This window comes from Notechis scutatus, chromosome Z, assembly GCF_049901735.1.
Source record: "Notechis scutatus isolate UNSWTSFEM ecotype Mainland chromosome Z, rNotScu1.2, whole genome shotgun sequence".
NCBI lineage: Eukaryota > Metazoa > Chordata > Lepidosauria > Squamata > Elapidae > Notechis > Notechis scutatus.
In genome coordinates, this window is record NC_142025.1 from 126,623,479 (window position 1) to 126,649,352 (window position 25,874).

At 40.1% G+C, this 25,874-nt stretch overlaps 1 protein-coding gene across 1 annotated transcript in view; it reads left to right on the forward strand.

The window, feature by feature from the left end:
- Positions 1-25,874, forward strand: part of LOC148129247 (vomeronasal type-2 receptor 26-like) — a 723,059-nt gene that overhangs the window by 153,433 nt on the left and 543,752 nt on the right. The window lies entirely within an intron of this gene.

Here is a 25,874-nt window from a genome sequence, read left to right on the forward strand (position 1 = left end):
TGTTAGATTGTAAAGGTATTATATATTTATTTCACCCAAAAGGGGAGTATGTTAGGTATAACATTGATACCAAATATGGTTTGGGTGAATAAATATATAAAACTTAGATATCATGGTTTAAGTGCTTATCACTTTAAGCACAATGCTGCAGGCAATTAGCCGATTAAGGGTGCAGTTAGAAGTTACAATATAAGGAAGCATTAGAAGCTGGAAAGCTTACTGCGACTAACTGTGTCTTACTGTGACTAACTGTGATTACTGACTGTGAGTGCCTGTGACTGAACTGTTCTTGTTTGCTACTGTTTGCTGATTTACTGCGTAATTCTACTGTTCTACTGTTTGAACGTCTTGCTGAATATCCAGCGTTTGTTCCTCTAGAGGGAGGCACCGGAGGAGAAGAAGATATCTTTATCGGCTGATAAAGATATTGCAAAGACTCTTAACTTGGACTGTAATAGTGAGTCTTACTGGATGGAAATATAGTGAATGACTATTGGACTGAATGACAATGCTTTAAACTCTAAATGGATTAAAAACTATTTAAACTACAAACAGTGTGTTCAGTGTGTGTATACTCTGGGGCCCTTCCACTCTCGTTTGGCTGCCTGGCTTGACTACTGCTGCAATACTCTTCTAGGGGTTAATCCCCAAACCCAAACAACCTGGTCCCAAGTCATGAAGGTCATTAAAAGTGACAACCAGCACCTTGAATTGCACCTGGAAGCAAATCGGCAGCCAATGCAGCTCCCACAGGAGAGATGATTTATTTATTTATTTTATTTATTTGGTTTGTCAGTTGCTTACAAGATAATAGGTATAAGTAAAAACATAGTTATGAATACATGGATACAAATAATAAAAATAAAAATAAAAGAAACAATAAGACAGGGATATAGGCACGTTGGTGTGCTTATGCATGTCCCCTACAGACCTCTTAGGAAAGGGGTGAGGTCAATAGTAGACAGTCTAAGGTTAAAGTTTTTGGGGTTTGGGGAAGAAATCACAGAGTCAGGTAGAGTATTTCAGACATTGACCACTCTGTTGCTGAAGTCATATTTCCTGCAATCAAGTTTGGTGCGATTAACCTTGAGTTTGTATCTATTCTTTGCTCTTGTATTGTTATGGTTGAAGCTGAAGTATTTATTGACAGGTAGGACATTGCAATGTATGATTTTATATACTATACTTAGATCAGACTGAAAGCGGCGTAGTTCTAGATTTTCTAGATCTAGAATTTTAAGTCTGGTGGCATAAGATATTCTGCAACGAGTAGAGGAGTGGAGAACTCTTCTTGTGAAATATTTCTGGATTTTCTCAACTGTGTTAATATCAGATATGTAATGTGGGTTCCAGACTGATGAGCTGTATTTGAGTATTGGTCTAGCAAATGTTTTGTATGCTCTAGTTAGTAGTGTAATATGACCAGAGAAAAAGCTATGTAAGATTAGGTTAAAAACTCTTAATGCCTTTTTGGCTATGCAGTTACAGTGGGCTCTAGCACTTAGATAATTAGAGATGAGTACTCCAAGAACCTTGACAGAGTTTGGATCCTTAACAAGCTCTTGACTATTCAGCCTGTATTTTATTTTCTGATTTATTTATTTTTTTGACAATATGTAAGAGAGAGTATTTATTTGTTGAGATTTGAAGTTGCCCTTTGTTTGACCATTCTGATACATAGTCAAGGTCTTTTTGTAGGGTAGCAGTATTGTTTGTGGTATTGAATAGCTTTATATCATCGAAGAGAATGCAGTTGCTCTTAATATGATCACAGAGGTCATTTATGTAGAGTATGAAAAGAGAACACTGCCTTGAGGGACACCACTGCTGACAGATACAGAATTTGATAGGATGCTCCCAATTTTGACCATTTGTTGTCTGTTTGACAGGAATGCTTCTATCCAGGTGTCCAGAGATACCATAAGATTTTAGTTTTAGGAGTAGTTTGTCATGTACCACTGAATCCAAGGCTTTACAGAAGTCTATGTAGATTGCGTCTATTGCTTTGTCCTGATCGAGTTGTGTAGTCCATATGTGTAAGAGTTGCAGATTACAGGATAGTTTTTTTTCTAAAACCAAATTATTTATTAGAGAGTAGGTTGTTTGTCTCTAAGTGGAGGATAATGGATTGGTTAATAATGGATTCCATGACTTTACAGGTGATGCAGCATAAAGAGATTGGTCTGTAATTTTACATGTGCACACAACCATGCAGGCTGCTGCATTTATTTAGTTTTCATTTTTATGCTCAATTTAGTTCTACCTTTCTAAGAAAAGTCTCATTTAACAACAGTGTTGGAGAAATGATTTCCTTTGATGAAAATGGGAACCTGGAAGTAGGATTTGATATTATCAACTGGGTCACATTTCCAAATCTAAGTCTACATCGAGTCAAAGTGGGAACATTTGATGTCAAAGCTCCCAAAGGACAAATATTCAGTGTTAATGCTGATTCTATTAGGTGGCCAAGGAGATTTAGCCAGGTATTTTCCTATATACTTGGGGTCCATCACTGTTCAGGATGCAGATAATGAAAATAATTGTATAGCCAAATATTTTCTCAGCCCTCTTTTAGATCCATGAAATATACAGGTTGTCAACTATAAAATGTGTATACAAAGTGTGGCTCGAGGCTCATGATTTAATTGGAGTAACTGTCAGAATCCTGACACAGGTTTTCTATGGAAGGAAGGCTGCTTGCAATTGTTTTTTTCTGTAGGCTTAATTATCTGTTGAAGTCTGTACCTGTCCTGTTTGGTTGCTATACTAAATCAGACAGTTATAGAAGTACAAATGACATACTCAGTAATTGCTCTGTAGAACTGTGCAAACAATTCCTGGGCCAGTCTGAATTTCCTGAGTAGACACAGAAAGAACATTCTTTGTTGTATCCTTTTAGTGACAGTTCTAATGTTAGGCATTCATTTCAAATCATGGGGAGATTATAGAGCTGAAAAACCTATATTATGTGATTATCCCAATACCAAACCAACAATTAAGGATTCTGCCTTGTATGCTTCTCTTTGTGCCCAGGCTCAGCCTATTTCTTTGTGCAATGAACCCTGCCATAAAGGTCATAGCAAGACCAAGAAGGAAGGGAAGCCATTTTGTTGTTACGATTGCCTTCCATGCCCAAGAGGAAAAGTTTCAAACCAAATGGGTAAGGATCTCACAGACTGCATTTGAATTTGGGAGCAGGTGGTGAGGTCGAAACATTATCATTAAAAAATCAGATTGAATAGAAATGGGTCTTTTCCTTTGTGAGATGCCAAAAGCATTTCCAGGATCCAGTGCAAATGGGTTTTTCCCAGAGTTTCTGAAGAAAAAGTGCATATAAACAGAATAAATAATTCTCATAACAATAAAATTGATGTTAGACTCTGCATAATGCTTCATAAAAATAAAATTGTTTGAGAATTATGTAAGCCGCTTCTGAATTTTTTGCTTGATGTGGAAAAGAATGTAATTTTGACTTTGGGTTTTACATATTAGATTTATAGATCTTTATAGAAATGACTCATTCTTATTATTATAGAAAAACAAAAAGCTGTGGTTTTATGTTAATGACATATTCTATTGCAACAGAGAGAGTCAGAAGTCAATGCTTCTTTTTCTGTTCTTTCCCCTACCCTTCCTCATTTCTCTCTCCCCCTTCCCCTTCCATTTCACTGCTCTTTTATTTACTTTTGTATTTTATAATACTTTATAATGTAATAAAAATGTTTGATTCAAAAAATAGAAAAAGAAAGAGAATCTTGCAATTTTCTTTGGAGCCCAGATTTTGCACTGAGCTGTTCCTTCTATCTTGGTTAGACACACCACAGTCTAAATGAAGAGATTTGGTTTTACTTTTTAGACTTGGAATCTTGTTACCAGTGTCCAGAAGATCACTATCCCAGTAAAGCCCAGGATCAGTGCATTCCAAAAGAAATCAGCTTCCTATCTTTCCAAGAGCCTTTGGGGATCATCTTGGCCATTGTTGCTCTTTTATTTTTCTCCATCACAGCTCTGGTCCTCATGGTCTTCATTCAGCACAGGGACACTCCCATCATCAAGGCCAACAACCGAGGCCTCAGCTATGCCCTCCTAGTCTCCCTTTTGCTTTCCTTTCTCTGTCCTTTGTTTTTCATTGGTCAGCCTCAGAGGATAACCTGTCTCCTTCGCCAAACTGCTTTTGGCATCATCTTCTCTGTGGCAGTTTCTTGCATGGTGGCCAAAACCCTCACTGTGGTTTTTAGCCTTTATGGCCACCAGGCCACAATCTAAAACAAGGTTATGGGTGGGGAAAACGCTGGCACTTTTTATAGTACTTTCATGCTATTTCATTCAAACCAGTCTCTGTACTGTGTGGCTGATGAGGTCCGCTCCCTTCCCAGATCTTGACATGCACTCGCTACCGACAGAAATGGTCCTGGAATGCAATGAAGGCTCTGCTACCTTTTTTTTATTGTGTCCTGGGTTTCATTGGCCTCCTGGCCATGATCAGCTTTACATTGGCTTTTCTTGGAAGGAACCTTCCAGACAGTTTCAATGAAGCTAAATTTATCACCCTCAGCATGCTGCTTTTTTGCAGTTTCTGAATCTCTTTTGTCCCAGCCTACCAGAGCACCAAAGGGAATACATGGTGGCTGTGGAGATCTTTTCTATCTTAGCTTCAGGTGCTGGATTACTGGTTCTCATTTTCTTCCCCAAAGTTTACATCATCTTGATAAGACCTGAGCTGAATAATAGGCAACAACTCATGAGAAAAACCCCATGAAGTGAGTTATAGGAATCAGTCACATTACAGTATACACACCAGAATTTAGATTAGTGAAAAAGCCAGGGTGTTGTTTCATGGAATAATAGTCTTGAGTTTTTAGAAAAACAGAATGATTGAGTATATGTATGTAACAATAAAGTAAAAATAAAATGGGTGTTCTTCCTTGTTCAATATGTCCTTAAACAATATTTATTTTATGATTGCCCAAGCAGCCCTTCATGGCAATGTTTGCTTTAACTTTTTATTATTATTTTGAAGTTTGATTAAGGTTTACTAAGAGAAAAAATAGAATGAAAGTAAAAATTAAACCAAGAAAAGAGGAGAATTGAGGTAATTGAGCCTGCCAAGAACCCAGATTCATAAATAAGAAACAAAGCAGTGCAAGATAACGTAATGGTTAAGAAACTTGCCCAGGAATGGGATAGCTTAGTTTTAGCAAAGGGATGTTTTGTTTTGTTTTCCTTGTACAACCCTGTAATCTCTTTTATTGGGGTGGAATCTAGATGATTGAATGGAGCTGAGCATTTACTGGCCAAATGCTCTTCCTGATGCCTACATAGAGTTCACAACAGATATTTTCTCCTTGTGCCTGGATAGAGTAACATCTGTCACTGCCTAGGATTGATCTCTCAAACTTCTGAGTCTGAGGCAAACATCTTCACCTATAGCTCTTTAGGAGGAATCATCTGAAATGAGCAAATCCAACAAGGATCAGGAAAAAAGATCTTTTAGAGGCCATATGAGTGATTGTCTGATTGTCATGCAAAAAAGAAAAATAGGCAGCCAAAACACTACCCTTGTATTTGGGTCAAGTCCAAAATTGTTGCACACTCTACATCTTTAAAAATAGAACATTTCTGTAATAGATCTGCTTCTGAAGAGGAAGGATTGTCATTGACCTGCAGATCAATACCTCAGTCCACTTTTCCTTGTTTATGTCTTCAATTTCCTCTGAAACAATGGAAAGAATATTAAACAGGGAAGCCCAAAGGGAACTCAGTTGAAGGCCCATGTATTTTTATATCCATTGTATAGTTGGGAAATATTTTTTTTTAATGGTTGGGCATTCAATTGCATAGCTGCATTCTCAACTTTTTCAACCCTGCCCCACATTAAATTACATTTTCTCAAAAAATTAAAAGGCCTGAAGGCCAACTCTTTGGGATGTGTATGGGAGCTTTGATCCCCTACTGCTTTATTGCTATTCTGACCCAGTCCAGCTCTGAGGACATCACTGATATATGTGGGTATCTGTGCGTGCATACATGTGCATGTGTGTGTAATTAAATTTATATGCTGCCCATCTTCCAGTGGCTCTAAGTAGCTTACAAACAAGAAGAAAAAGAACACACACACAAGGAACAAGAAAATGGCACAGATAAAAAACCCAAGTGTTTTTAATGTAAATCATGGTGCCAAAATGTCATTGTTTTATTGAAGGACCTGGCTGGGCAAATGCTATGGGAAACAGTCAGGGGTGAGATCCAACCAGTGTTACTACCAGTTCAGTGACGACGTTTTGCATGTGCATGCTGAGCGCGCATGTAAAAAAACCATCAGCTCTGCCACCCGGACAGCTGAAAAGCACTGCGCACAGGTGCACAGCATTTGGAAAGCCTCTTTTTTTCCTGCTTTTTCAACCTCAGCTGCTTGAAAAAACAAGAAATAAAGGACAGGTAAGAGCCCAGGCGGGTGGGTGGGCCAAACAGCAGCAAACAGAGAACCGGTTTGGTGTCTGCTGCTTTTCAGAGCTACCGGTTCTATAGAACTGGGCAGAACTGATAGCATCCTACCTCTGGAAACAGGTAATCCCCCAAATGCCATGTAGGGCTCTATAGGTAGAAATGAGACTCTTGCATCACATGATGAAGAAAACTGACAGCTAGTACAACTCATGAAGCAGATGTATCATATGAACATACGAGGTGGGCATGTTCATCATCGCTCCTACCACTGCATTTGGACTAGTTAAAACAAGGATCTTCAAGGGCAGCCCATATAGAGTGCACAGAAGTACTCAAACTGTTTGTCACCCAGGGCATGAGTGACTGCCTGAAGGGTCCACAATTTTTCAAAAATTTCAAGGAAATAACACAACTGATACATTACAAAATAGAATTACCCTAAAACACCCTTAATGTCTAGGCATACTAAATAAAAAAGAAAACTATTCAAAAATGCAGTCATGATGTTTTCTTCTACAGCAGGGGTAAATGCATCACCCTCTGGTCACACCCATGCCTGGTTTAGCAAAGGGGGGAAAAGTCCCGATAGGTCACATGACACCGCTGTGATGTGAGGCTGACAACCCTGTTCTACAGTATTGCAAATAATTCATAATTACACAAAGGTGATTATCAATCTGACAACAGTAACTTCTACTTCCCCTTCCAAAGAATGACTGAAAACCATGGCAGAAAATCAAAGTATGCTAAAGAAAAAGACGTTTTGCTGTTCAGAAATGAGACACAGTACAGGCTGGTTGGAGACTGGCCCTTTGAAGATTCACAGTGAAAAAACTGTGAGAAGGCACTAAAGTCATCCAGAACTCCTTAATGACACTTAAATGATCCTTCAATTCTATTATTCTGTTCTGTTATTCTTTTTAGGATCACATATATCCACCCCATCAAACCCAAAGAAAGTCTGGAATGCTATTGGATCTCCTGTCATAGGCAGGAGGTTGGACTACAAGACCTCTGAGGTCCCTTGCAATCCTATTATTTCATGTACTATGTGCTAAGTACATTTTGTGAATCAGTCATTAGAATAGATATACTTATTAGTGGGATATGGACTATATATGTTGGCTTCTAAAGTAAACACTATATTAGAACAATCTAAACATACATGGGGTATGTGTGTGTGTGTATGCATATGTAATTTTATTTATTTTATTTAAAAGACATACATGGCCACTCGTCTTGTAGAACAAAACTCTTGCTTACAACAATAATGGTCAGAAATTGCCTTCTGTGTAGATCTATATAAGGTACATTAAAACCCCTTTGAACTGAAGCACTCTCAGAATAACTAAGACCACAACAGTATTATTATTACCATTATTTATGGTGCAGTTGTAATGTTGCAGGTGTCTCACTCAAAGTGTCGAAAGAAAGGTCATAAGAACAGGCCGGTTGTGGGGACACAATGTTATCTAAATGATTGTTGCCATATCTAAATTACTAAACTTTGCAAACTTCAGTTAATTCATATTTGCGTGTAAGGGTGAATAAATTCATGTAAAAAATATCAGTGAATTATCATACTTTAGCAGAGATATTAAAAAATAGAAAAATTCTGAATTGAACCCAAGTCTGAATTGGAACTCCACAAACTCAGCTGAAATAAATATATCAATAGCAAGGGTGATATCTCAAAACAAGTCCCAAAGGGTTTGACCTTCCTTGCAGCATTGCTTTTTTTTTTCATCTTGCCTGTTTTGACCCCAAATGGAAATACTCCTGCTAAATATTCTTATATCTCTTGTTTTGAAAAGTTGCATTCTTCTGAAATTTCTTAGGAGAAAAGTTTTGTTGAAATGATAGGTTGGAAAATTGTTTTCTTCTACTACATGAAAGAAAATCTAATATTAAGCAGATATTTAAATTCCCCATAATTATCTAATTGATGCTGATAACTTGGAAAACTCCTCCAGTTGACAAGGGATGTTTTGGTAGCAACTAACAAAACAAAATCAAGGTTGGTGATTCTTCTTAATCTATGCTGGAACACTGGCTCAAGGATTTTAAAGGAATTGGGAGCTCTGCAGTTATTAATCAAGCTGATATTGCTAGCCATGCAAGGATGCCAACACTTGAATGGCTGAAAAAAACACAGGTGACTTGATGTTAAGAAGATGTAAATGCAAGATCATGAACTTTATTCTCTGGATTCTCATACTGCTTCCTTGGACATCATGTGGTGTTCCAGTTGCTAAATGCATGGACAATGATCCACAGAATATCAACCATAAATATTACCAGTCAGGGGATTTTATCATAGCTGGCATTAGTTCACAAAGCTTCATGTTTTCCAATCCTCTCAACTTTGAAAGGCATCCCTCTTTTGAAGTCATTGATGATCTCCTGTAAGCAATTGGTATTTTTAATCAAACGGTTCAGGTGATAAGTGTTTCATAAAATTTGCACCCATGATTTTCAGTCAAACTAAGGGACTTACTATCCTTTAAGCTTGAATGAGCTATAAATTAATATTCATGCAGTGAAAGAGACTCCACTTTACATCATGTTCCAAAGAAAGATGATCAGTTAAACTTTATATGGTTGGACATTACTGAGGCTCATTCTACACTCCCCACTTCTTTGCAACATATTACTTTATTCTCATTATACATCTTCTAGAACTTGCAATAAAGAGAATTATTCCTTTCCATTTTCTGGAACATCCAAGGGGGATTGATACTAACTTATTTGGAATATTCTTTATTTCTATAGTCTTGATTGGCTAAGTGTGATTGGACACACAAATAACAAAGTTGTAAATTATAAATCATAAGCTAAAACCACAAATAGGTATAAGATGTAAGGTATAAGTTTTCCATGAAAAAAACAATTCCATCTTTCATCAAGGACAACTGAAAGTTATTGAAAATATAAATCAATAAAACTAACAATATCAGAGTGGGATTTGAATGTAGGGTATGGCAGAAAATGAATTTTCAACCAAGCGGCATTCTTGAAAGATGACTGGAATAATGGGAAACTGAAATTTCAAAATGAGGATGTTCAACTAATGGAAATGCTATCTCTAGGATTAGGGCATACAGTCCATGGCTAAACCTTATTTCCTGCTAAGGTTTGTGGTTGGTAGAACTCTTTCCATTCATACCTAAGGTCACTTCTTATTTTCTCTCACCGATATATGCTTGTTAAAAATGAAAGTTAACACTGACATGCATTTTTAGAATCAACATCTAGATAAATACAGTTAGCTGGAGATTTAAAAGCACCTCACTGAAATGTATGCATTTTTATGCTAGGTTTTGAAAAAGGTTTGTGCTAGGTGTTTGTATATTTGTGCCTGAGTTTCATCATGAAGTTGCCCAGATATCTTTGTTGTTAGTTGCAGAATCATGTCTGACCTGTTATTAGTTGCAGAATCATGTCTGAAAGTTCCTCCAGGCTTGCTGTCCTTTACCATCCTCCGGAGTCCATTTAAGCTCATGCCTACTGCTTCAGTGACTCCATCCAGCCACCTCATTCTCTGTCATCCCCTTCTTCTTTTGTCCTCAATCGTTCCCAGCATTAGGCTATTCCCCAGTGAGTCCTTCCTTCTCATTAGGTGGCCAAAGTATTTCAGTTTCATTCCAGATATCTTATGATTCTGTAATATTAAAAAAACAATAAATATGTATTAAAGGGATAGGAATTTATCAAGACTTAAGTAGAGAGAATTCAGTAGTGGAGGTAAATCTCATTACAGATATTTGACCCAGACCTACAAGAACATCTTGGCTTTTGTCTTTGCTGTGAAGGAGATCAATTATGATACTCAGATGCTACGCAACATCTCTCTGGGTTTCAACATTTATAATGACTACTTCTGTTAGGTATAACATTGATACCAAATATGGTTTGGGTGAATAAATATATAAAACTTAGATATCATGGTTTAAGTGCTTATCACTTTAAGCACAATGCAGCAGGAAATTAGCCGATTAAGGGTGCGGTTAGAAGTTACAATATAAGGAAGCATTAGAAGCTGGAAAGCTTACTGTCTGTAGCTGTTACTGTCTGTAACTGTGTGCTGCTGCGACTAACTGTGATTACTGACTGTGAGTGCCTGTGACTGAACTGTTTTTGTTTGCTACTGTTTGCTGAATATCCAGCGTTTGTTTCTCTGGAGAGTGAAACCGGAGGAGGAGAAGATATCTTTATCGGCTGATAAAGATATTGCAAGGACTCTTAACTTGGACTATACTAGTGAGTCTTACTGGATGGAAATACTGTGAATGAATTAATGGACTGAATGACAATGCTTAAACTCTAACTGGATTAAAAACTATTTAAACTACAAACAGTGTTTGTGTTCAGTGTGTGTATACTCTGGGGCCCTTCCGCTCTCCTTTGGCTGCCTGGCTTGACTACTGCTGCAATACTCTGCTAGGGGTTAATTCCAAAACCCTAACAACTTCACTGGAAGCTTAACTTACCTTGCTTCACTGGAGCTCCTCTCCACATGGAGCAAGTTCATTCCAAACTATAAATGCGATGCTCAAAGTACTACTGTGGCTGTCCTTGGGGGACCCAACTCCAAAGCATGTCTTTTCATGGCAACCATTCTGAGCATCTACAAGTTACCTCAGGTAAGGTTGACATCTAGAGCATCAGATTTTAAAAGACAGGTGGGGCTCACTAGTTTTGTTCATTAAGAATTTTTATTAATTTGGGACAAAGAAGGTGTCATCCTCCTAAAGGGGTTGTTTATTTTGTGCATTAAACATGAATCCTGAACGCGAATCTTTTAAAAATTATTTTAAAACAGCACATCAAAGCATCCATCCTGGAGTTCTGAGAAAGGGGTGTTAGGGATAACATTGTTTATCCTAACTGGTTTGGGTAAAAAATAATAAATAAGTTATCATGGTTTGTTGGTTAAAATGTGTGTAACTTTAACTACAAGAATGTAATTAAGGGTGTGGTTGTAAAAGCACCATAAAAGAAGCAAGTCAATTGCAGCTCTCTCTCTCTGGCTTAATGATCCCTAATTACTGGATGGATTGATGACTGCGTTTTTCCTTACTGGAACGGAGGAGAGAAAGGAGTGTTGATTTCTCAACGGAGAGAAGAGATAATACGGACTGATTTATTGTAAGTGAACTGACATTGGCTATTCAACACGGATTTTGCAAATTGAGTATCCCGACTGGACTGACTGAAATGATACATGACTAATGGACCGTTTATTTTGACTATGCTATAATTCCTAATGGAATAAACTATATTTTTGATAGCACAAGCGTATCTGTATTTTTTTTTACTGCGTGTTAACTAAAATACAAACTTATCTCACATTTACCTGTCTGCCTATCTGACTACGCTACACATTCTGTTTAGTTTGTTTTCCTTAACACTTGTTGGGGAATTCAGGCTTAACACTAGTTATGGGCCCAGAGACTGCAAAGTCAGTTTAACTAGGATAAAAAAACAGGTTTATGTAAAAGTGAGATTTTGTGTTGTTACACGTTACAGTAAACAGACAACTGTGTTTTTATTAATTATAGTTTTATATCCATATATTGAAACATGGCACAAGTCAGTCTACAAAGTTTGTCCCTTATATCCAAGCTGGATAGAACAAACTATGTTTCATGGTCTATGAAATGTAGTCTACTTCTCACGAAGAGAAGGTCTGTGGAACATAATTGAAAACCCACCAAACGAGGAATATGATACTGAAAATGAGGAAGATAGTCAAAAGATAGAAGACTTTAAACAGAAAAATGAACAAGCTCTTTTGCATCATAGACTAACACTATCTGATCAGCAACTTGTTCATATACGCGAGAGCAAACAGCTGTTGGGTGTTGGCAAAAACTGAAGAGGATTTATGTCCGAGATAACGTTGGTGCTCACATAAATCTAACACGGAAGCTTTTCCAGACGCATTCCAAAAGAATGGTGATATGCTGAGTCATTTGAATATTATGAAAAGCATTTTTCAAGAACTGCAACCGAGAAGGAGCTTATTTTCTCTGAACTACACCAGGTCTACATAATTCTATCTTCATTAGACTTAAAAGTTTTGATGACTACGTAACTCCCTTGAAATTTTACCTAAAGAAAGCCTAACTTTAACTGATATCACTGGCAGATTGATTGAAGAGGCCAGAAGAAGGCTTGAAAGAGATCAGTTAAGGAGGGAGCAACCTCAAAAGGAAGATAATGAACCTATTGCATACGTAATTAAAAAGTGTTTTAATTGTGGAGGAAGAGGACATTTGGCAAGATTTTGTAAGAAAGCAAAGCACCAGAATGCAAGTCAAAATACTGGAAGTCATCAAAGAAAAAATAAAATTTTGAGTTAGCCATGTATAGTAATGGAGTTGTGAAAAATAATTTATGGGTGGTTGACAGTGGAGCATCCCACTGTATAACAAATGATAACAAAAATTTGTAAAAATGTCCATGAGTTCACAGCATATCTCATTGGCAAACGGCTGGAAAATGAAAGCAAAAGGTGAAGGTATTGCACATTGTTCTTGTATAAAAGAGAACGTAAAATGTTATATGTACCTCAACTTAAATTTAATTTGCTTTCAGTTAGAATGTTGGTTAGATTAGGATACGTAGTTACCTTTAGAGGAGATACTTGCTTAATTGAAAAAGAAGGTAAGAAAATTACTGCATCTTTAAGAGGTGAATTGTATGTGTTAAATGATAATGGTTTAGAGGTGGCTAACACGGTTTATGATAATAAAAAACATGATGAATGTATTCACTTGTTACACCGACGGCTAGGTCATTTAAATTTTAAAATGATTAAGAGAACTGTTCAACTATCTAAAGGAATAAGTTTGAAACCTTGTAATAAGTATTTGCAATGTTCTGCTTGCAATCAAAGCAAAAGCAAAGTCATACCGGCAAATAGAGTTGGATTTACTACCAAAGAGCCTTTAGAGGTAGTATTTGCCGATATAATAGGTCCTAAAAAACCAAGTGTAGGTGGTGCTCGATACATATTAAGCATAATGGACCACTATTCTAGGTATGGTTTCTGTTTTCTAATGAAGAGAAAAACTGAAACGTATCTAAATTTCTTTAATTGGCTAAAATTTGCAGAGAGGAAAACTAAAAAGAAATTAGTAACTCTTATAACAGATAATGGTGCGGAATTTACAAATAATAAATTCCAGAGTAGATTTAGGATGTCAGGTATTCAACATAAAAAGTCTGCACCATATAGGCCTCAACATAATGCATTTATAGAGAGACAAGGCCAAACACTGCAATCAATGGGACGGACTATGTTGTCTGATTCAGGATTACCCTGACAATTTGTGGGGAGAAGCTATAATGTGTGGTAATCACATATTAAATAATGTTGTTAATTCAACAAAACAGGTGAATTACCATTCACACTGTGGCATGGTAGGAAACCTGATTTAAGTTACATTCACACATTTGGTGCACCAGCATGGGTGCATATCCCTACACAACTCAGAAACAAAGGACATCATAGAGCTAAAAGATTATTTTTTGTTGGATATCAATAAAACCATAGATCTTATAGATTCTGGGAACAAGGTACATCTAGAGTATACTGCAGTGCTAGTGCACAATTCCTAGAACATATAGGATGGAATAGATTAGAGCAAGATTCAGATAATGATGTAATTATAGAACACTACAAGAAGCAGAAAGAAAAGACTAGTTATAAGAAAAGTCCAATTAAAGAAGAAGTCCACGAAGAGCAAATAGAACCAGAACAAGAGGAAATAATTGATCAAGAAGAGATTCAGGCTTAACAAGGGGCATAGATCCAATCTGACCCAGTTATCAATCAATCTGAGGTTTTTTTTCTTCTGAGTTTTCAGACTTGTGCTGGAATCCAGCTTCAGCAATGTAGACACATTCTACTAGAGATGAGTTCCCTGAAGATGGGTTCCAGCGTGAGTCCAAAAGTTTGGAAGATTAAACTTCCGATCCTGGTGATCAACCCAGATTGGATCTTGCAACATTGTCATGGGATATTTGCCTTCATTCATGAAGGGGACAAAATTTGAAGCAGGCAGCGCTTCTAAGGCCTCCACTTGTCAATAGGAAGTGAAGGCTTATGGAGTTGGCTGCAAAGAGATTTCAAAGCCACAGCCTCTACCAGAGGGGAGTCAAATATGCCACTTTGTGGACATTACTTCATTATCAAACCCCTGTTTGTTTGTAGCATGTAACCTCCTTTTCAAGCACAGTAAACTTGGAGAAAGGAGTGCCACAAGAATGCACTTGCTCATTTTATCAAGTCATACTACTAAAATAAGTATCCGACCTCCATTTTTTTGACAAAAAGGGCTATGCTACTTCTACCAGCAAGGATATGATTTAATTCCTGAGAGGAACATACTCCAGTTCTGTCTTAACACCACTCTCCAAATCATTATAATATTTTATTTATTTTATTTTATTTGTCAATTGCTAACAAGATAATAGGTATAAGCATGAGTAAGAATACAGGAAATAGGTATGAATAAATGGGGATAATAGGACAGGGATGGTAGGCACAATTGTGCACTTATGCACACCCCTTACAGACCTCTTAGGAATGGGGTGAGGTCAATAGTGGATAGTTTGAGGTTAAAGGAGTGGAGGATAAAGGATGTAACAACAGAGTCAGGTAGTGCATTCCAGGCATTGACCACTCTGTGACTGAAGTCATACTTTTTGCAATCAAGTTTGGGGTGGTTTACATTGAGTTTGTATCTTTTATGTGCTCTTGTATTGTTGCGGTTGAAGCTGAAGTAGTCATTGACCTGAAGGACATTGTAGCAGATAATTTTGTGTACTACGCTTAAGTCCAACCATAGGCGGCGTAGTTCAAGTTTGTCCAAGCCCAAAATTTCAAGCATGGTGACATAGGGTATTCTGTTGTGAGCAGAAGCCTGTAGTACTCTTCTCGTGAAATAGTTCTGGACTCGATCAATTGTATTAATGTCCAATATACAGTGCAGATTCCAGACTGATGAGCTCTATTCAAGCATTGGTCTAGCAAAAGCTTTGTATGCTCTAGTTAGCAATTCAATATTTCCAGAGGAGAAATTTTGTAAGATTAGATTTACAACTCTTAATGGATAATATTCTTGATTGATTTAGTCTACATATTTAAAAAGTACCAATTGATGTTGCACACTGTCCATGTCCAGATTGAAAAGACTACTGTCCACTGTTACAGTCCTAATTTGGTCTTTTCCCATTCTTGGGTAATTATTTTAGTGGAGATTTATCTTTATTGTAGCATATGAGTGATTTTTGCAAAAAGAAGTAAAGAACAAATGAAAAGAACAAACTTTCTGGAGAACCAGTAGCAGAAATTTTGAGTAGTTCGGAGAACCGGCAAATACCACCTCTGACTGGCCCCACCCCCATCTATTCTTTGCCTCCCAAGTCCCAGCTGATCAGCTGGGTCTTCTTTTGTTGCCCTGCACAGGAGAACGGCACTGGAAAGCAGGTTATTGGGGTGGGGAAGGAATGGGATTTTGCAGTATCCTTCCCCTGGAATGGGGTGAGAATGGAGATTTTACAGTATCTTTTCCCCTGCCACCAAGCTATGTCCACAGAACCAGTTGTAAAAAAAAAAATGAATTGTGCCACTGCTTAAGAGGAATTCATCTTTTTCCCCATTTTTTGTCAAAATACAAAATGGATAATCAACCTTCAGACAATAAAAGTTTGCCTACTCAAATCCTTTTTTTTTCTTTTTTCTTTTTTGTAGCTTGGATATGGATCTTCTCCTTTGATTAATGACCCATCCCAAAAAGTCTTCTTCCAATGGATGTTCCCTAATAGAAACCAACAATATACAGGGATGCTTCAACTGCTTTTGCTTTTCAGATGGACTTGGATTGGTGTCATTTTCATACCAGATGACAATGCCCTCTGGTTTGTACAGAAAGAACTTCCCAAGTTTTCTCAAAGTGGCATCTGTTTTGAGTTTATAGAACCATTTCTTAATGTGTATATGAAAAGTGGCATTCATGAAATAATGGAATCATGGGTCAAACTGTATATCTTCATAAGTGATAGCTTTGCTAGTAATGTTGTAATTTTACATGGTGAAATTCACACTACAATCTTTTTGAGATTGTTTCCCAGAATTTTTGAACTTGAAGACAAAGAAATGAAGACAGGGAAAGTCTGGATCATGACGGCACAGATAGAATTCACTACTGCTCCCTTTCAATGATCTTGGGATATAAATACTGTGCTGTATTAGCATACTCCAAACCCTCGCAACTGATTGGTCCAGACGGACAGCGACCTGATTGGTCGAAACCCCGGCTGTGATTGGAGCGCTAAGAATCTACCGTGATTGGCTGTGCCGACCACGGGAGATTCAAAGCGCTGCCATTGGCCGCCGAGCCGCGAGCCAGCCCTATATGAAGGGCTGCCACGGCTTGTATTTCCCCAGACTATTCCTATTCTAAATAAAGAGCTGAACTCACTAGAATGGTCTGCGTCTCCTTCTAACCCGATCTACCTCAGATCTAACACTGGCGACGAGGATGGGATCATGAGACAAAGAGACCACCCAGTACGTGGCGGCGGCACACAGCAGCAAGCAGAATGGCCGGCATCAACTCACCACCGCACCCTTCAATCCCGCTACCAAGGACTGGGAATCCTATAACCGATAGGTTCCAGATGTTCCTCGATTGTAGCAATCTTAAAGATGCCAATGGACACAAGAAACGGGCCGTATTCCTCGCACACTGCGGGCTGGTGGTGTTTAAGATGGCCAAAGCCTTGGCCAAGCCGGAGGACGTCAAGACCATGGAGTGGGGCAACCTCGAGCCCCTGCTACGAAGCCACTACGCCCCCGTCGTGCCCATCCTCATCTGGCGGCACGAATTCTACAGGTGGGACCAGCGCGAGGGTGAGGGGCTTGGTGACTTCATAGCGGCACTACGAGATTTGGGCGGCCTGTGCGAGTTTGCCGACCTGGATGAGGCCCTGCGAGACCGCGTCGTCCTGGGACTCCGAGACCCCATTCTCCAGAGCCGCATCATGGCGAAGGGTGACATCTCCCTCGCCGATGCGCTCACAGAGGTGGCCGCGGCTGAAGCGGCCAAGAAATCAGCGGCTCGGATGCGGCAATCGAGCATCATGCCACAAGCAGCGACCGGCGAGACAACACCGAACCCCGAAAAGTGACCCGAGATCGACCACCGGGACGCAACCACGCACCACGGCGACATTGACTCCTTCTCAGGAACCGAGGACGAGGAGGAGGAAATCCACCACCTGCAAGCAGCACGAGGGTGACGGGAACCCCAAGGTCGTAAGTCGAGGTTCCAGTGCGCCGGCTGCAGAGGCGATCACCCCCGTTCGGACTGCTGGTTCCTCGATGCCGTTTGCCAACAGTGCGAGAAGCGGGGGCACATCGCCAGGGTGTGCAGAAATAAAAAACACTACAGCCTGCGGCGACGAGATGGCAGCCCTCAGAGGCAGAGAACACCCCCACCAGATACCGAGACCACCAGACGGAGAGCCGCTGGAGCCAAGAGGGTCGGAAGAGGCGGCTCAACGAGGCAAGGCAAAGAGAGGAAACACACCAGACCATCGGCGGCGGCCATTCCTCCACAAGAGACGCCAGAAAGGTATACATGACAGTGAGGATAGAAGACCAGCCATGCGACATGGAGGTGGACTCTGGGTCCTCCCTCTCCATGGTCTCATGGCACACCATCAAGCGCCTGGTTCCCTCCATCCGCCGCAAAGAATTAGAAGACCAAACACTAAACCTCAAAGACTACCAGGAAACCGCATCCCTGTAGTTGGCCGAGGCCATTTTAAAGTCACCTTCAAGAACCACACCGAAGTGCTACCCCTGACCATTGTCGACCGGGATCGGCCGAGCCTGTTGGGATTACAGTGGTTCACACCCTTAGGCATTGAAGTAACCGGAATCCACCGCACCGCAGAGTCGGACTGGGAAGCGGCACTCGTGGAGGACTTCCGGGAAGTTTTCGGCGACAGCCTAGGCAAGTACCGGGGTCCCCTATCTCTTTAATATAGACCCAGCATCGCAACAATCCCGCCTTAAGCCCAGACGAGTGCCATTTGCACTCAAGCCCAAGATCGATGAGCAGCTAGATAAGCTCATCGCGCATGGGGTACTGGAGCCAATTGATCATGCCAGGTGGGAGACCCCCATAGTCACCCCCATCAAGCCAGATGGATCCGTGAGAATTTGTGGGGACTATAAGGCCACCCTAAACCACGCGCTCCAGCAAAGCGCATACCCCGTCCCAGTAGTGCAGCACCTCCTGCACTTGCTGGGGGGAGGCCGGATCTTTGCCAAACTCGACCTGGCGCAAGCCTACCAGCAACTGCCGGTCGATGCCGCAACCGCCGAAGCCCAGACCATCGTAACACACTGGGGGGCTTTCCGTTGCAACCAGCTCCAGTTCGGAGTCAGCGTGGCACCCGGGGTCTTTCAAAGCCTCATGGAAAGACTCTTCCAGGGCATAGAGGGGGTGGTGCCCTATTTTGACGACGTCTTAGTGGCCGCAGAAAACGAAAAGCAACTAGAAACCAGTTGAGGGAGGTACTGAAGAAATTCAGAGACTCGGGGCTCAAAGTCAAGAAAGGGAAGTGCCAGCTACGGGCTGAGAGGGTCGAATTCCTAGGGTACCTCCTAGACAAACAAGGGATCCACCCCATAGAGAAGAAACTGAGAGCCATAAGGGAAGCGCCACGACCCAAAAACAAAACGGAACTGCAGGCTTTCTTGGGACTGTTAAACTTTTACAATGTCTTCCTACCTCAAAAGTCGACCGTGGCGGAACCGTTGCATAGGCTGTTAGATAAAACAGCCACCTGGACCTGGGGAGCACGGTAGGAGAGCGCTTTCAACAACACAAAGAAACTGCTAACATCTGACGTGGTACTAATCCAGTACAGCGAGACTCAGCCATTAACGGTAACATGCGACGCATCGCCTTTTGGGATCGGTGCCATCCTCAGCCACCAGCTACCAGACGGGAGGGAAGCACCCATCGCCTTCTCATCAAGGACACTTTCAAAGCCGGAGCGGAACTACAGCCAGCTTGACAAAGAGGCCCTAGCAGTCGTCGCCGGCGTCAAGAAATTCCACGAATACCTTTACGGTAGGACTTTTACAATCATCACGGACCACAAGCCGCTGCTAGGGATCCTGGCAGGAAATAAGGCCACACCGAACATTCTATCACCAAGAATGACAAGGTGGTCTGAGTTCCTGTCAGCATACAACTACCAGTTGGTTCACCGACCCGGGAAGGACATCACCCACGCAGACGCCCTGAGCCGCTCACCCTTGCCCGACTTAGAAGACGACCCGGCACCCACGACAGAGGTATTTCAAATAGAGACAATACCCAACCCACTAGTGACCGCGCCAGACATTGCCAGAGAAACTAATAAAGACAAGCAGCTGGCGCGAGTCCTAAGCTGGGTTGGAAAAGGATGGCCGGAAGGGGACAGGGATGAACTATTCAGACCCTTCAGAAACAGACAAATTGAACTCTTTACCGAGAAGGGCTGTATACTTTGGGGAGACAGAGTGGTAATCCCGGAAACATTGCAAGAAAGGGTATTGGGGATGCTGCATGAGGGGCACCCAGGGATGGTTAAGATGAAAAGCCTGGCCAGAAGCTATGCATGGTGGCCAGGCATGGACAAACAAATCAAAACCTGGGTAGCCAAATGCAAACAATGCCAAGAGTCCAGACCCAGTCCTCCCGTCGCCCCAATACATGAATGGGAAACACCAAGAGGACCGTGGTCTCGGATTCACATAGACTTCGTGGGGCCAACCAAGGGGCACATGTACCTCATCACAGTAGATGCTTACTCCAACTGGCTGGAGGTAAGCACCATGAAATCAACCATAACGGAGGCGGTAATAAGGAAACTGGGCAAACTCTTTGCCACACACGGCCTGCCAGATATAATAGTATCTGACAATGGCCCCCAGTTCACTGCACTAGCGTTTGAACAATTTCTGGCAGGCCAGGGCATACGACATGCTTTAACCGCGCCGGCAAATCCGGCAGCGAACGGACGGGCAGAACGCATGGTCCAATACATAAAAAAAGCCATACAGAAAATAGAAACAACCAACATACAAGATAAAATCAATAAAATGCTCCTCATCCAATATATTACACCGAGCGCAACCACAAATAGAAGCCCAGCAGAACTAATGATGGGCAGAAAACTATGATCAACACTAGATAGAATGCACCCCACATACACCCCTGACAAACCCCTGGGTTCCTCCAGCAAGCACAGAAAATTCAACATAGGTGATGCCATATACGCAAAAAACCTGTCGGGGGAACCACTCTGGATACCAGCAACAATCACCCAATTAACCGGCCCCGTATCATACCGACTAGAAACAAGCGACAGGAAAAACTGGAAATGGCACATTAACCAAATAAGGTCCAGAATAGCTAACAACCAGACACCCAAACAAGAAACTAGAATGGGGGGAAACGGCAAGCGTTAAAGAAAGAGGGACCCCCCTAGCGCAAGCTGAACAACCCCACACCGGAACAAATAACCCGCAAAGAAACTGGTCCTACTCACCAGTAAACGCGGGACCAACAGAACAGGCAACCCCGGAATCGTCACCGTGAAGGAGCAGCCAGGCCAGTGCAACCGGCCCGGAAAGATCCAGCGGGAACAACAGAGACGGCAGCTCAACCAGCCTGGGTAGACCGGGAGGGAGCTACCAAGAAAGGCCCAGCCCGACCTTCCAGGCGGTTCCATCCCTGGGAACCAGAGCGACAGAGAAGGCCTCCGAACCGGTCGACAACCAAATGAGAACTGAGCTGCACAGGTCAACTAGACAGGTGCGAAGCCCCGCCTACCTGCGCGACTACGTCACGACGCACCGACAGACGAAACCAAGAGGGGAGGGGTGTGCTGTATTAGCATACTCCAAACCCTCGCAACTGATTGATCCAGACGGACAGCGACCTGATTGATCGAAACCCCGGGCGTGATTGGAGCGCTAAGAATCTACCACGATTGGCTGTGCCGACCGCGGGAGATTCAAAGCGCTGCCATTGGCCGCCGAGCCGCGAGCCAGCCCTATATGAAGGGCTGCCGCGGCTTGTATTTCCCCAGATTATTCCTATTCTAAATAAAGAGCTGAACTCACTAGAATGGTCTCACATCTCCTTCGACCCGATCTACCTCAGATCTAACAAATACCCTTCATCGTTACTTAGCCTTTGAAACCGAGTCAAAGGAGGTGGTAGATGTTCAACATTTTCTTCAGATGAGAAACCCTAATGAGGAAACCAGAGATGGTTTTATTAAGGACTTTTGGAGACAGGCATTTGATTATTCCTTCCCAACTTCCTTGAAAGAAGAAAACATTTGGAATCTCTGCAGTGGGGAGGAGAAGCTGAAGACTCTTCCTATGTCTGTCTTTAATATGAACATAACTCCTCATAGCTATAGCATCTACAATGCATTTTTGCTGTGGCCCATGCATTGAAATCCATGAGCTCATCAATGCTCAAACACAGAACTATATCAGAGGAAGGACAGAAGAATGTTCTGAATTCATTACTTTGGCAGATAATGTCTTGAAATCACAAATACAAGGAAATTGTCAATAGTTAAGTTCCTGTCCTCATGAATGCTTGTCTACATACACAGAATTCTTCACTTTATGGTATTAACATTATTATCTACTATATGATTATAATGATGTTATCCATTCAGTTGTATCCAACTCCTTTTTTAAGTCAAGTTTTATTTATATATATATATGTATTTTGAATACAGTGTATTGTCCCGGCATTTCATTTTACAAAAGAGAAAAAAAATGCAGTTATATTGATAGTACTAATGATAATAAACATAATCATCATAACCATATTTATAATTATATTACCTTATTTATAAACCTGTTAATTATACTGGCTTACATATAATTATAGAGAACATTCATATTTCACTCATAACAATGATCTTTCTTCATCTAATTTCTGCCTCTTATCTAACAACTGATAAAACCTATTCCACATTAATCTGTATCTCCTTTATCTTTCATTTGCAATGTCAATCTATCCATTTCTGCACAATCCAGTGTTTTCCGAATTACATTTTCATCTGGTGGGATGTTCTAATTTTTCCAATAATGTGCAAATACAATTGTTGCTATTGTCAATATATGTAGGATTAAGTATATAGTCCTTTTATCATAACTTTCTGGTATTATACCAGAGATGGTATTCAGCAGGTTTTGACCAGTTCTAGAGAACCGGTAGTGGAAATTTTGAGTAGTTCGGAGAACCGGCAAATACCATCTCTGACTGGAGATTTTACAGTATCCTTCCCCTGCCACACTCACCAAGCCACACCCACAGAACTGGTAGTAAAAAAAATTGAATCCCACCACTGTATTATACCTAACAAAAATATTTCTGGCTTTAAATCTATATGCTGCTTAATCATCTTTTCTAGCAATGTGTGTATTTTTGTCCAATATTTTCTTGCTTTTATGCATGTCCACCACATATGACAATAGGTACTTAGCGCCTGATTGCATTTCCAACATTTGGCGGACATGTTGATAAACATTTTTGCTTATCTTGCTGGTGGCAAATGCCACCTGTGAAACATTTTATAAAGATATTCCTTGTATGCAGTAGACATTGTCGGTTTGTAATTTCAGTTTATAATTTATATCCCAAAGTTTTTGCCATTTATCTAGTTCTATAATATAGCCAAAGGTTTTGCCCATACTATCATTTCTTTTAACTTGTTAATCTTCCATTTTACATTGTGCTATCAGTTTTTCATCTATCCCTAATAATATCTTATCAAGTGTTGTTAGTTCTTTATAGAAACCTGATGTTTTCACATCTTTCTCATACTTTGATTGCTTTTGCAAGTATGGCCACCATGCTAAATCCATCACTTGGTTTTGTACTTTCTGTCTGGTTTTAAGTTCCCTTTTCTCATTTAAAATGTCTTTGTAGGATACAATATTTTCCAAGTTAACAACATTTAGATTTATCAATGCTTCCATTTTAGAAAAATACCAAACTGGTATTTTCCTATAGCTTTGTGATTTAATTTTTCCCATACTTAAAATAAAGCATTCCTCACATAGTGTCTTTGAAAATATCTATGTACTATATTCCTTCCATACCATAGAAAGACAAGCCACCCTACTTGGAGATCATGGCCCTCCAGTATTAATAATATTCTTCGCAGGCTTATCCATTCTTTCACCCATGTAATTACAGATGCCCGATAATACAACGCCCAGTTTGGTAACCCAAAGCCCCCATTATCTTTAGACACTTCTAACATTTTCAATCCTATTCTTGCTTTTTTACCTTGCCAGTTATATTTCAAAATTATTTATTCAATTCCTCAAAATATTTTTTCTCTAATTTTATCAGTATTGTTTGGTATAAGAAAAGGTAATAGGTTTATTTTTATAGCAGCTTTTCTCCCTATCATTGAGATTTGTAGGTTCTCCCATTTCTCCAAGTCCAGCTTAATTTGTTGCATTAACTTTATATAGTTGTCATCTTTGATTGTTGCATATCTTGCTGTTAAGTAGATTCCTAAATATTTCACTTTCTTTACTATCTGAAATTCTATCTTCTTTATCAGTTCATTTCTCTATTTATCTATAAGATTATTGACTATTATTTTAGCTTTTTCTTTATTTATTTTCAGCCTTGCAACTTCTCCATATTACTCAATTTTCCCTATCAGTTTGGGGCCAGTTTCTAATGGCTCTTCTAGTATTAAAACTAGGTTGTCTGCAAATGCTTGTAATATATACTCTTCTTTTTTAATTTCAATTTTTAAATTTTAATTTTTTAATTTCTAATTAACTGTTCCATAGTATTGTTACGTATTGTTTCCATAGGTCTCTTACTCTCCTATCGATCTGTTTCAAAACCACCAATGGTTTCGCCTTGTGTTGTAGTGTTTCATCTCTTGCCTTCTTGAGTATTTCATCTCTTATCGATTTTTCACAAATCTCACGTGTACTTTCTCTTCGGATTTTCTGCCTCCTCGCATAGTTCGTATGTATTCTAAAAGTTTTGTCTGCCTCCATCTCCTGCCAATCAAACCCTAATGCCTTTGCCAAGATCTCTTTCATCATGTCTGGTAGGTCTTCCTCTTTCTCCTCTTCTATATTCTGAAATCTTAAATAGTAGGCTGCTTTTTTGTTTCTAGCATTATCACTGTTCTTTCCAGCTCTTTACTTGCTTGTATCAATCTATAATTTATTTCATCAACTTTTTTCTCTGCTTGTTCTGATTTCTCCTTCATTATCTCAATTCTTTGTTCATTTTTTGTTACCATTTGCTGAAAGTTCACAAATTTTTCATCTATATTTTGTATTTTTTTTCCTTTACCTCTCCCATACCATTTCTCACTTCACCTATATATTTTTTATCTCATTATGATTTTTGTTATGGCTCCAGCAGCTACTGAAAAATTGCTTGCATTTCCTTTTGGAATGTATTTGATTTCTCCAGCTCTAATATGATCTCTATTAACCTCTGATTAGATGGACTTGAGGATGGCAATGATAGTGTAAGATGCTTTCTTCCCTATTTCGGTTAAATGTGCAGTACTTGCCATCTTGGCACCTAATATTAATCCCTTCTTTCTCTTTTTCCCCTTAAATAAACTAGCAGCAGGTACACCCACCTGCCCTTCTAACAGCAAAGGGCTAATCAGCCAAAGGCTAGCGATAAACAACTCCCCAACACTTCAATATCCCAGATCAAAATCCAATTCCCTCAACTTCAATCAATTTTCAGTTTCTCAATATCTCAGTCAGTTAGGTTTATAATCCACAAGACCCACTGTATCCCCAGTTTTTGATACTCCGATGTACCAAGATGTCAAGCTAAATCCAATAATGCACAAGGTCAGTCCACACAGACCGTTCTTTATAAAGAGGATCAAAGAGCAAAAAGATAAAAAGGAAAAATATTTATCCTTAGAAATGTCTTTTATACTGTCTTGTCTTCTGTCAATTAGTATTTATAATCTGCAAGGCCCACTGTATTCCCAGCCTTTGATACTCCAATGTTATAAAATGTCAAGTTAAACACAAAATCTCCCCAGGTTTTCAAATCAAACTTTTATCTTTTCCACTTTTCCCACCAGTCAAGATATTCCAAAGCTGGTCTGTGCATGCACAGGAGCACCAGAAACTGAAAAAACAGCTCCCCAGAGTGTATGCGCATGCCAGCCAGCTGGTCTTCGCACATGCAGGAGCACTGGAAACCAGAAGAGTAGCTTGCTTGAGCACATGCACTGCTGGCCAGCTGGTCTTCACATGCAAATGCTCATTAGAAAATGGAAGAACAGGTGGCCAGTGCACATGCACG